Source organism: Mesoplodon bidens, assembly GCF_964165515.1.
Source record: "Mesoplodon bidens genome assembly, contig: HAP1_SCAFFOLD_627, whole genome shotgun sequence".
Lineage (NCBI taxonomy): Eukaryota > Metazoa > Chordata > Mammalia > Artiodactyla > Ziphiidae > Mesoplodon > Mesoplodon bidens.
This window is the reverse complement of record NW_027672049.1, coordinates 62,429-74,687: the sequence shown is the minus strand read 5'-3', so window position 1 is coordinate 74,687 and position 12,259 is coordinate 62,429. Positions and strand designations below refer to the sequence as shown.

At 40.9% G+C, this 12,259-nt stretch overlaps 1 long non-coding RNA gene and 1 pseudogene across 2 annotated transcripts in view; one reads left to right on the top strand and one right to left on the bottom strand.

Annotated features, from left to right (window-relative positions):
- LOC308610676 overlaps window positions 1–849 on the top strand; it is a 105,527-nt gene extending 104,678 nt beyond the window's left edge. Inside the window, exon 3 of the long non-coding RNA XR_014014607.1 lies at window positions 188–849. This is a non-coding gene — a long non-coding RNA (uncharacterized lncRNA). The remainder of the gene's footprint in view (window positions 1–187) is intronic.
- An 8,401-nt stretch (window positions 850–9,250) lies between these two features.
- Window positions 9,251–9,871, bottom strand: LOC308610680 (centrosomal protein of 78 kDa-like; annotated as a pseudogene). Its single transcript has one exon. The product of its transcript is annotated as a centrosomal protein of 78 kDa-like (transcript).
- Window positions 9,872–12,259: the final 2,388 nt, after the last annotated feature.

Genomic DNA, 12,259 nt, shown 5'->3' with positions numbered 1-12,259 from the left:
AGGTCTAGTTTTCTTTAATTAATAGTAATCTTTTGATGTTCTGACTACCTGGTTTTGGTTGACTCCTCCCTTAGGTCTTCTGAGCAGTTCCTCAGAGTGATCTGACAGGCTGTGTTCCGGGCTTAAGTCCTCAGAAAATCTGCCAAATAAAACATAATTCTCCTTTTGGGCTGTGCATAGTTTTCAGTCAGCAGTCTTGGCAACCAATGAAGGGGCCCAGAGCAGACTTTTCTTCTTTGCCTGAACTCTATGAGGATCCAGAGTCCTGGCACCAGCAGAGGCTTCTTGGGCCTGTCCGCTTTCTCAGAGAGTCCAGACGAATTTGGGTGAGTATCTCCTGGTTCTTGGATCTCCAGTTTTGGTTGATGATCCTAAGTTTTATTCAGTGGTGTTAAACTCTTCTCTTGAGTAGTAGGTTATCCTTGAAACTTGGTTTCAAGAAGAACTACCTGGGTCATCCTCAGTGAAAGACACTGGGAAGATTTTTACTCAGTTTAAACACTGAGAGCTTAACCTCGGTAGAAAAACACTGGGAAGACTTTTGCTCAAGTGGGTTAGCCTCACTTAAAAGACACTGGGAAGATCTTGCTCAGTTTAGACACTGCGTGGTTTATCCTCAGTTGAAAGACTGGGGAGACTTTGCTCAGGTGAAAGACACTGAGTAAAAGTTGGACTGGGTAATTAGGTGGAAGACTAACCTGTCTTCCTTGAATTGGCTACTTTAATAGAGTTTGTCAAAATAAAAGTGATCTTCACAAATTGAACTCAGAATGGGGAACTTAGCTTTCAATACAAAAGGAAAAGGAACAACAACAGATTTCCAGCCTCCAACGGATATCCTGGCCAGGTTTATGTACATACAAAACTTACATTTACAAGTGCTTACTTTCTTGAGACTTAAAGAAAATCTTGCCCTAAAAATGACTAAGATAGGACTCTTTTATTGCATATGCAGTTAAGTTAGAAAAAGCTGGCTTGATAAAAACATCTTTTCAGAATTCTGACTTAAAAGAAACAAAAGGCTTTCTAGGGGAAACTTGCATTTCTCTTCCTGTGTCTTTGAAATATTAAGTGTTCTGATATTCTTCAGTGTGTGTGTGTGTGTGTGTGTGTGTGTGTGTGTTTTGAGAACTTGGTCACTACCATCCAAAAGTACTTATATGGTGTACATTTGCCAATTTCCTCACTTCCATTGTGAAAGGAGTTCCCTATTCCTAAGAAAATGGACCTATGTCCGACTGACACAGAAGATGGAGATGTATCCCAGTGCATGTATATATGTATATCTATTAAATTTATGTATATATATATAAGGCCTAATGGAAACATCTCAGATGTTCTCTTTGGTATTTTTCTTTAATTTTACTTATAAAATTGTGACCAATTTTTAACTCAAAAGAGGAGAACTTTAAAAATTAATTAAGAAGACATCCTCAGTAGTCTAAGGTTCAGAGTGACTTGGCAGAGAAAATTGCTGAATGGATAGATAATAGTGCTGGTATGCTTGGCTATTGTAACACTTTACATTTGAGTTTCTCTTCCTTGAAATTACAAGAACTATATGACTCAAGAGAAAGATGATAATTAGGAATATTCTGCTTGCTTTATTTTATTTATTTTGTTGTTGTTGTTGTTGCGGTACGCGGGCCTCTCACTGCTGCGGCCTCTCCCGTTGCGGAGCACAGGCTCCGGACGCGCAGGCCCAGTGGCCATGGCCCACGGGCCCAGCCGCTCCGCGGCATGTGGGATCCTCCCGGACCGGGGCACGAACCCGTGTCCCCTGCATCGGCAGGCGGACTCCCAACCACTGTGCCACCAGGGAAGCCCCTCTGCTTGCTTTTTATATAGCGTATTGAAGAACATTTTAATTATTTGGAGGTCATAGGAAGGAACCTTCATGATCTAAGTTTTGAACAAGTAGTGTTGCAACACAAAGCTATGACTTAAAAAGGAAATTTGAAATGACCTATTTCTTTTGGCATCTCAATCCAGATATCTGTCAGTAAAATGAGTCACTTTTCAGTCAAATGGGTGGTCAGCAATATAATTTTTTATTGGGAAGCTGAAAGACACCATTGCCAAGCAGAGCACCTGCAGTGTTTACATCTATATTTGAGCATCTTTCGTTTTCCCAAGGGGTGCAAGTGAAGAGAAGGCAGGCAGAGAAATGCACTTGAATAAAGCTTTTCAAGATGGATAGAACAGAGAGCATTCCCAGAGGCAGGTCAAGTTCAACCCAAGAACAACTCTCTCAGTGCTTTCACAACTAGGTAAAATACAAGACCAGTAGTAACTCAGCTCTCAAATCAGTGCTGAAATCCAGCAGAAGGTTGTTAATATTGATATGGTTAACATACATCAAATAGGATTACTGAATTTTCTGAATCCAACTGAACTCCCAGGATTGTTTGGTTTCAAAGGCTGTTGGGCTCAAGACGCATTTGGTTTTAAATAATCCTTCCTAAAATGTTCAGCTTTCAGTCTAATATGATGGAAACCCAGCTTGAGTGTGTCTTATAATACACTGGACTGGAAAGACTATGGGCATTGAATTATTCAAAACATGGCAGGTGAAGGAGTGATATGTGGGGAGGATGTGATCATAGAAATGAGTGAGACTTGATATGTCTTGTTATCTCATTTGATTTACCTGTTAGAACTCTTCCAAATATTAGAGGAAAGAAATCAATATCAATTTTCACCTGTCACGTTCCACACTTCAATGATTAATGAATGTCAAATTTGACCACAGTTTTCTGTACCACCTGCTCTGAAATAATATTTCTGGGCCTTTATTAAAAATGTAAAATTGTCATTGAATTTCCAAATATGATTCTGCAGTGGCTAATTCAGCTTGTTTTATTAGTAAGCAAGTTCTGATGAGTAATACTAACTTAATAAGCCTGCATGTGAGGTTAAAGTGTCAACTGTTCCTGCCGAAGGTGATGAGATACGACTGTGATGTGGTGGTAGGACACTCACCTTCCTGAACGAACCCTGCGAGCACACAGTTCTTGGGAGAAACCAGTACAAATCTGATATCATTTTGCATGTCTCCTGTACCAGTGGGATGCACACACATACAACCATGATCATGGGTGAAAAAACACACATGCGCACCTTAGAGGCTTACATTAATTTCTGAATATAGTTCTCCGGAAAGAAAAAGCTTCACTGATGATTTGTATTTTTATAGTTTATTGTTTTATCCATACTAAAACACTTCATGAAATCACTTCCTGTTTTGTTGTCCATGGAATCCTTTCCATTTTGAGATGCTAAATATAAATCGAAATAATGATTATAGTCCTTGGCCATGAAAGACTAAGTTACAGAGAACCCGGTGACTGGAGGTCAGAGCTGCCACGGAATTATTCTCTGCTCCAGAGACCATCAGAATATCACTGTGTACCCACTTAAGGATAGAATGCTGCTATTGAGAAATGAGCTCTCTTTTATTTCTACTAAAAGGAGAGAACAGTAGGGGACCTTGGCTGCGTGAATGTATGACTTTCTCTGTTTTGTACAATAAGCCAAAAACAATACATGAAATAGTCTCACGCCTTTTGTCTTTTGTACCCAGCTCCTTCCTGTATTGCTCCTGATCAATTACACTTAAATCAACAAGAGTTGCTTGAACATTTTGACAGTTATGTTCCCCATACCCTGAAGCATTTTTTTTTTTTTTTTTTTTTTTTGTTACGCGGGCCTCTCACTGTTGTGGCCTCTCCCCTTGCGGAGCACAGGCTCCGGACGCACAGGCTCAGCGGCCATGGCTCACGGGCCCAGCCGCTCCGCGGCATGTGGGATCTTCCCGGACCGGGGCACGAACCCGTGTCCCCTGCATCGGCAGGCGGACTCTCAACCACTGCGCCACCAGGGAAGCCCCCTGAAGCATTTTTAAAGGGTTACTGAGATAAAGCTATTTCAAAAATACTCCCTCCAAATTTTTTCAGGGTGGCATCAATGAAAGTAACTTAGAGGAAAAAAACTTGAGTTCCTGGCCTACCCCTCTAAGGCCAGGCAAGCATAAACCTTCATAGCAAAACCTAAGTTTGCTCCCAGTTGAGAATTTGGTTTCCACAGTCTTATATAAAAAGTATATGGAGACTTTAATTCCCTATAAGCCCTTTCCAAAGAGTGAATACAGTTCATCATTCGTAAGAGATGATGGAAGTTACAATTTCGTTGAATAGATGGAATATATATTACATATAATATACATATTTATTTTTTTTATATGTATATAATATATATATAAAGTTACTATTCAGAGTCCTAAAACGTGGATTTTTCTTACTTACCAAGAATTAACAGGGCTTCCCTGGTGGAGCAGTGGTTTAGAGTCCGCCTGCCGATGCAGGGGACGCGGGTTCGTGCCCCGGTCCGGGAAGATCCCACATGCCGGGGAGCGGCTAGGCCCGTGAGCCATGGCCGCTGAGCCTGCGCATCAGGAGCCTGTGCTCTGCAACTGGAGAGACAACAGTGAGAGGCCCGCGTACCGCAAAAAATAAATAAATAAGTAAAAATAAATTTAAAAAAAAAAAAAGAATGAACAGTAACTTGATCTCTAAATAATAAAGCACCTGGTCATAACATAATCATAACAAATATTTGATATCAGAATGAATTCACTGTTCAGGTGTAAAGAGGGAATAGCTTCAGTTTTCCTCTTTCGGGCACCCCATTATTGCATCCTGGACAGAGGGGATTTTCTTGATTTTAATCTAAAGGAGAAATGGTCACTTTTGTTGAGATGGAAATTGACCACCTCAGTAGGCAGAGGCACTGTTTTTATTTGGCTGAATTCATGTTTCTAGTGATAATTCAAGGTGTAATAGGGTTTTCTCAGCCACTCCAAAATCTGAAAATGATAAGCATCTCACCAGAGTTTCAGGATGGCCCATTACCTATTCTGTGGAAAGGATATTCAAAATACCATGCTTCATCAATGTCTTCTTTGACTTATTAATGAATGGACAACTACTGAGTTAAGACAGTGTCTTATTCTTGCTTCAAAAAAATAAAAACAAAAAACCCCCACAAACACAAAAAAACTGTTAACAACGAAAACTTATTATGCCAGGCCTTAGTATGGCCTGACTTGGAAATTTAGTTTCAGAGGCTTTTGTGAATATACCAAGGAAAGAGGACCTAGGTGTATTTTATTCCCACAGGCCGCCAATAAATATTTGCTTAACGGACAAAAAATGAATATATAGTATAGGAGAGAACCTGACAGATGCTTAACATTATTGAGTGATAGCAATGCCCAAACTCATCTGTGATCAAACACTATGAAAGTATCCTCCTAAGGATAAACTTATTACAAATAAGAAGTGAAAATTCAATTATGCAGATACTTTCAGTGTCCGCTCTGATATGCAAAAAGCATGGAAGTTGTCACTGTATCTTGTCCTTACAAGATAATGCTGTACAAAATGAAAATCAGTGACTTTTCTCAGACGTGATTAATAAAACATGTAACTATGAAAGAATTTTCAAACGGTAATTATGTATGTGTATATATGTGTCTCTGAAAAATCTTTGTCAAAGAAAAGTGAGGCTATCAGTATAAACTTCTTTAACTTCTATCTCTTCTTACCTTTATTTCCTCCCAAACTTACCAGTATCCATCCAGCTCGAAGGATACAAGTGATTTTTATATACTGTGCAAGGTTTTTTTCTTATTCATATGTCCGTGTTTCCCCAATTCTCTAAATTATTATCTACATCTTCAGGATCTCCTTTATTGGTTCCTTCATTTCAACATATAAAATAGAAGTCCTTCTCATTCTAAAAAAATTCTTTTTTGCTCATTATTTTCTCTTTTCATCCACACTCCTTGAGAGCAGCCTATTCCCACTGTCCTCACTAGCCCCGCCTGGCCCCGACAGGCAGCCCTACACCCTCAGTTTCTTGCCATCTGGCTTTTTGTCCACCACTTCCCTGCACTGCTCTCAGGTCACTGGGGACCTAACTGCCCAAATCCAATGGACACTCACAGTCTCTGAAGGACGACGCTGGCATCTCCTTCCTCCTTCTTGAATCTCTATCACCTCTCTCCTTCCCAGAATTCTTTCTCTGCTTATCACTTAAACGTTGTCAGTGCTCACAATTCTCTGAAATCTCATCCATTTTCATGATTTTAATGACTGCTGCTATGTGCTGAGGACATTCAAATTTTTATCTCTCCATGTCTTCACGTGCATGTCCAGTTATCTACCAGTTTGTCTTCTGAATTCTACAGGTGCTTCAAAATTCTACATGTCCAGAGCTAAAGTCTTTTCCCCACTTCAGTTCTTTATCCCCTATTTCCAAACTCAATGATACCACCACCCAACCTTAGTCACACAGATGGGGGTTCAGCCTCCGCCTCCTACTTCTTCCTTACTTCCCAAGGTCAAGTCTTGCTGGTAATTTCCTAAATACAATTAGAACTTATTTCCTCCCTTCATTTATACCTTACTTCAGACCCCTTTCTTCTTGCTATTACCTGGTCTAGAAGTTACGAAATTGCTGTTCGGTGGAACCAGTTGTTAGACATTCTATTCGAAAAGGACTCTAGGGTCAAATAGCTTTGAGGATGGCTGTGTACCATACGCCTGCTGTGACGATCCAGAATGAACATTAGCCTACAGCAGCCCCGAGAAGCTGTACAGTAAAGAAACCTGATTAACTTTACTTAAGCCAGGTTCTCCCTTCTGCCGGCCTATAAACCTTTCAGTAGGGACAGGAGAGGAGGTGGCAGCGTGAAAATCCCACTTGAAAATATAAAGCACTGCTCCTCAGAAGAGTGGGGCATAATTATCTCCAGGCTTCTTCAGATTCCTCACCCATACTGACGTCAGTGGTCTAAAATGCCACCCGAACTTGTCCTTTCCATTCTTAGCTATTTTCTGAGGAAACCAGCTCCACGCACATGGATGGTTAAGACCTGCTCTCCTCCTCCTCGCTGCCTCCTTTAGGGGCACTTGCCGCTGCCTGGGGACACTGCACTGATCCTCCAGAGCCTGTGCCTGTGGCTCTGTAACACACCCCTCGGACACTCAAGGCTCTGGACTTCCGCTGTCCACTCTGCCTTGAGTATCCTTGCCTTTCACCGGGTGACTCACCAGTTTCTCACGAGTCCTTTAAGACTTAGCTTAGGGACTGCCTCTTTTGATGACTTTTCTTTGCCTCACGGCTCCCCCTCTTCTTCCACACTGACTAAACGCCCTGAATATGCCCGTCACAGCAGGTCACGTGCAGGATGAGACATCTGCTGTGCGTCTTCCCCTCTCACTCCACTGCTAGAGGGCCAACACTACATCTTGCTCATTGTTTCACTCCTCTAACACTCAACCCATGGCTAATGAACTAACTAGTACTGTAGTAGCCCTCTTAGTAACAATCAGGCAGGACCTTCTACAAGAAATCTGACACTCCAGCTTTTCTCTGATCTCACCTTTCACTCTGATTGAACTAAAGACTTACGTGTACATGTTTTACCAGGGAGACATAATTTAATCCAGAGATGTGTCATCACATACTCTCACATACTCTGCCATTTAAAAATTCTGCTCACGATGGGGAAAGGAGACAGGTGTGCTTTCTGACAGCCCCACTGTTTTTGCACTTATACTGGTCACTGGCTTCTCTCTCAGTGCCTTCCTTAAACCCTTCTTAACAAGGGAACAGGATAACAAAGTAATTAAGAGCCTGGTTACAGCCTATGTGTGAACAGAAACATAAACAGGGACATAGAGAATAGACTGGCGGTTGCCAAGGAGGAGGGGGTGGGAGAGGGTTGGATTGGGAGTTTGGGATTAGCAGATGCAAACTGGTGTATATACAGGATGGATAAACAAAAAGGTCCTACATGGGACTTCCCTGGTGGCGCAGTGGTTAAGAATACGCCTGCCAATGCAGGGGACATGGGTTCAAGCCCTGGTCCGGGAAGATCCCACATGCCAGAGAGCAACTAAGCCGGATGTCACAACTACTGAAGTCCAGGCACCTAGAGCCCGTGCTCTGCAACAAGAGAAGCCACCACAATGAGAAGCATGTGCACCTCAACTAGAGGAAGCCCGCGTGCAGCAACAAAGGCCAAACACAGCCAAAAATAAATACATACATGCATTTATTTTTAAAAAGTGCATGTATTTAAAAAAAACCCAAAAAGTTCCTACTGTACAGCACAGGGAACTATATTCTATATCCTGTGATAAACCGTAATGGAAAAGAATATGAAAAAGAATGTACATAAATGTGTAACTGAGTCACTTTCCTGTACAGCAGTAATTAACACAACACTGTAATTCAAGTGTATGTCAATAAAAAATAAAATTTAAAAAAATTGCCAGAAAAATAGTCACATAAGGGGAACTTCCCTGGTGGTCCAGTGGTTAAGACTTTGCCTTCCAAAGGAGGGGGTGAGGGTTCAATCCCTGGTCGGGGAGCTAAGATCCCACATGCCTTGAGGCCAAAAAACCAAAATATAAAACAGAAGCAATACTGTAACAAATGCAATAAACACTTTAAAAATGGTTGACAGCAGAAAAAATCTTTAAAGAAAAAATTCACATAAATCAGAAACAAATGAAAGATAATAAAGTCCATACATTAAAAAAAAAAAAAAAGAGCATGGGTTCGGGTCACATTGCAACTTCCCACTTACTTATAGCTGTGTAATTCTGGGCAACTCACATAATGTCTCCTCAGACTGTTCATCTATAAAATGGGGATGGTAAGAGTTCCCTACCTCAGAGCGTTGCTGTAATCCATAAACACGGTTAAGTGCCTTGGTAAATGTTTGAGGCTCTCTGGTTATTATGAATTAAAATATGTCAATGGCTTCTGGCCGTGTGATTTATATAATAGTTTGATGTTTAACCAAATGGTAAAACTATTCCATTTATTATTCCCATCTCTTTTTAACCCTTAGCCTGCTTTGTTGTTTATGTTTTCTGCCACCACAGAGTGCTAGTTCCAGGAGAGTAAAGGCTTTATTTTGTTCACTGCTGAAAGCAACAGCACCCAGAAAAGTACTGTACATATGAAGCCCTCAGTAAACACTAGCTGAATGAATGGTGCAAAGTGTTACAAGGAAAAGTACACCCAAACTTTCATTATAATAAAAAAGTATAGATAAAAAAATCTTTCTCTAATGGCTTCCAGTCAAGTAACTGAAAACACCATATGCTATAATAATAACATAAGTAATTTATGAAAATTTGAAGGCAAAAACATAATTTTATAAGATTTAGACCTATGTTAGGTGTGATAGAGTATGGATGCTTTCTTGAAATTCACAATCAGATCCAAGAGTATCACTTTCAGACTGTTCTAGTACACTGAGTTTACTTTTAGTTGTCTTTGATGACACAGTCATTATTCTACTCTCTTTCTTAACAGAAATGTGTTTTCTCGAAGACTCACTTTTAATTGGTTTATTAACCAAAGAATTATTTTGCCCAATTCCTTTGCTTTTCTGCTTTACAGGTGAGTCAGAGCAGGAATGCAGGTCCTTCCCAGGTTGTTTCTTAGCAGAGTAGTTTTTGGTCTATTCACCTGCTTTGCTCATTTTCTCTGAAGAAGACCTGCTATTTCTAGATAATTCCTCTTCTTTTCTTTGACTTCCAGTTCCAGAAATGACGTCTGCTGAAGGAGAATATGTTCTAGCAATGAAATCTTCAAAAGACTCCTGCCGCTGCTCTGTGACTGGGACCCCCAGGTTGTCTTTGGAAGTTTCTAAGGCCTCCTGAGTAGACGCTGGGACACGGAAGGAGTCGAGAGGCAAAGGAATCCTAGCATCACCTGTAATTTTCGGAAAGTGGAGGGGAAGACAAAAGACAAGACAAAAATTCAGTGATGAACAAAGCCAACCATTAAAAAGTAGAGTTCAAAACTTCAATGTTACTCTGTAATCTTATTATTAACACAGTCAATTGATTAATCAGAAGATTTCAGAGCCAGTTTTTTTTGTAATTATATCTTGCCAAGTGATTCTCAGCTTAACCTAGCTATATCCAAGGCTATGTCCGCTACGTTTTCAGACTTTGGTGATTGGGGTAGTTATTACCCATTTCCTTTCCCTCACTAAAAATAAAACCCTATTCTGTAGGATAATTAATGTCTTTTCTATCCTCCAGGCACATGTAAACCGTATATAGTTTGTGACCAGACTGTGTTCTCAAGCTGTCAGTTCCCAAGACCACTCTGAGATGGGCTGATGGGGGCTCCAAGTAAGGCTGGAGGAAAAGCCGACAGGTTTTCCCCTCCCATTCCCATAACCAGGTGATTCACTCTAATATGTTACCTATTAGCTATGTCTGGACTACTTATTTTAAAAATTATATCAGTATGTGTACCTTCATTAGTGTTCCTTCATTGTAAGCTGACTGCATACAAATAGAAACCTAGATAAAATATGAACAGAACAGACATTTATACAATTTAAAATCTGGAATATTTTCTCTAATGTCTTCTTTCTTCATTAAGGATAGTTTGCTTTAACTCATAAATTTTCTCAAGAACTTCGAGTCTCCTTATTTACAAAAGTACAGTATCATGAAATGGGCCCACATTTACTAATCTCAGATTTGGAAAGGACTCCAGAGTCTTCTAGCTCCCGAGCATGTGAATTATTAGAGACTGATCATTATTGTTTTCTACCTGACTTGGTCATTTCCTTTTTGCTAATCACTCTTAGAATCATTAAGTGCTGTTCTGTCCATTTACTTGGCTATTTTGCATTTGTTATGGGGCACCCTGTTTTGATTCTGATTTTCCTTCTTCAAGTGCCTTCTTTTCTTCTTTAGGTGGACTACTAACAGGAGAATTCATGGGGGGACAACCTAGTAAATGAAAATCTGACTGATCTATACCAGCCATTGTGGCCAACTGCCCAAGCCTAGACGAGAGGAGGAAAGGAGAAAAGACAAAGGTTATTATAATCACAGAAGAGCAGTTTAGATTTCCCCAGACTTACAATCATGAAATACTTCTAAAATCTTTTTTTTTTTTTTTTGCGGTACACGGGCCTTTCACTCCTGTGGCCTCTCCCATTGCGGAGCACAGGCTCCGGACGCGCAGGCTCAGCGGCCATGGCTCACGGGCCCAGCCGCTCCGCGCCATGCGGGATCCTCCCAGACCTGGGCACGAACCCGTAGCCCCTGCATCGGCAGGCGGACTCTCAACCACCCCGCCACCAGGGAAGCCCTACTTCTAAAATCTTAAAAGCTAACATCCTACTCCAGACTACAAGCCTCTATCTCCCCCAAATCCTCAGCCCTTTCCAGATTCATCCTCTAGGAGACATCCCACTGTCTCACTAGAAGCTTCAATATGTTCCATGCACCCTGTCCACTGCCTGTCACACCTCCATTCCTACACTTCTTTACCACCTTTCCTCCAGTTTCCAAGAATGTGTTTGTTCCTTCCTTCCCAACACCAACACCAATTCATTCACTGACAAAACACCACTCCATCAACTATCAATCTCCACTTCCCTCTTTCAGCAAAATTGCTCCCGGTTGAGAACCACTGACCTTTATCTCCCCTGCAGATTAATAATCATTTTTATGTCTAAGGCAAAGATAACTTTAATTCAAACTTATCAAACAAGCAAAAGAAGTGAAAGATAGGAAAATTCTTATGCATTCCCGACTATTTTCAATGAAAACTGCCTTTAATTTAGTCTTTACAAAACAACTATACCTACTAATTACTCTGTCTACAGGTTACTCTTTTATACTGGGCTCCCCACTCTACCAAAGCAGGCTTCCCTATATGCATTTCTTAAAAAATTTAATTCCTCATTTTAAAATGTCAACTATATTACCTATAATTACACTAAATTTGGCTAAATATAGCCACGTAAGTGATGAAAATTGCTCCAGTTCCTCAGCAAACTACCATTAGAGTCGCAAAGAGAAGAATGCCATGAAGAGAAATGAACTAACCCAGCATCTTTAAGGAGAACCAGGAAAGCATGGAACTTCTGAAAAGAATTCTCAGTGCTGCCCCAAACACCTTCATCATCCAGGATCATGCTTGTCAATGAGTGGGCATGAAGGGCTTCAGACAAAGAGAAAGTTGTGTTTCTTAACTGGGCATTTTCATGTTCCAGCTATACAAGAAGACTGAAAACGTCTGACATGATTTTTTCTCATTGTCATCAAAAGTAGTCTTGCCTTGGGCTTCCCTGGTGGCGCAGTGGTTGCGAGTCCGCCTGCCGATGCAGGGGACACGGGTTCGTGCCCCACTCTGGGAAGAT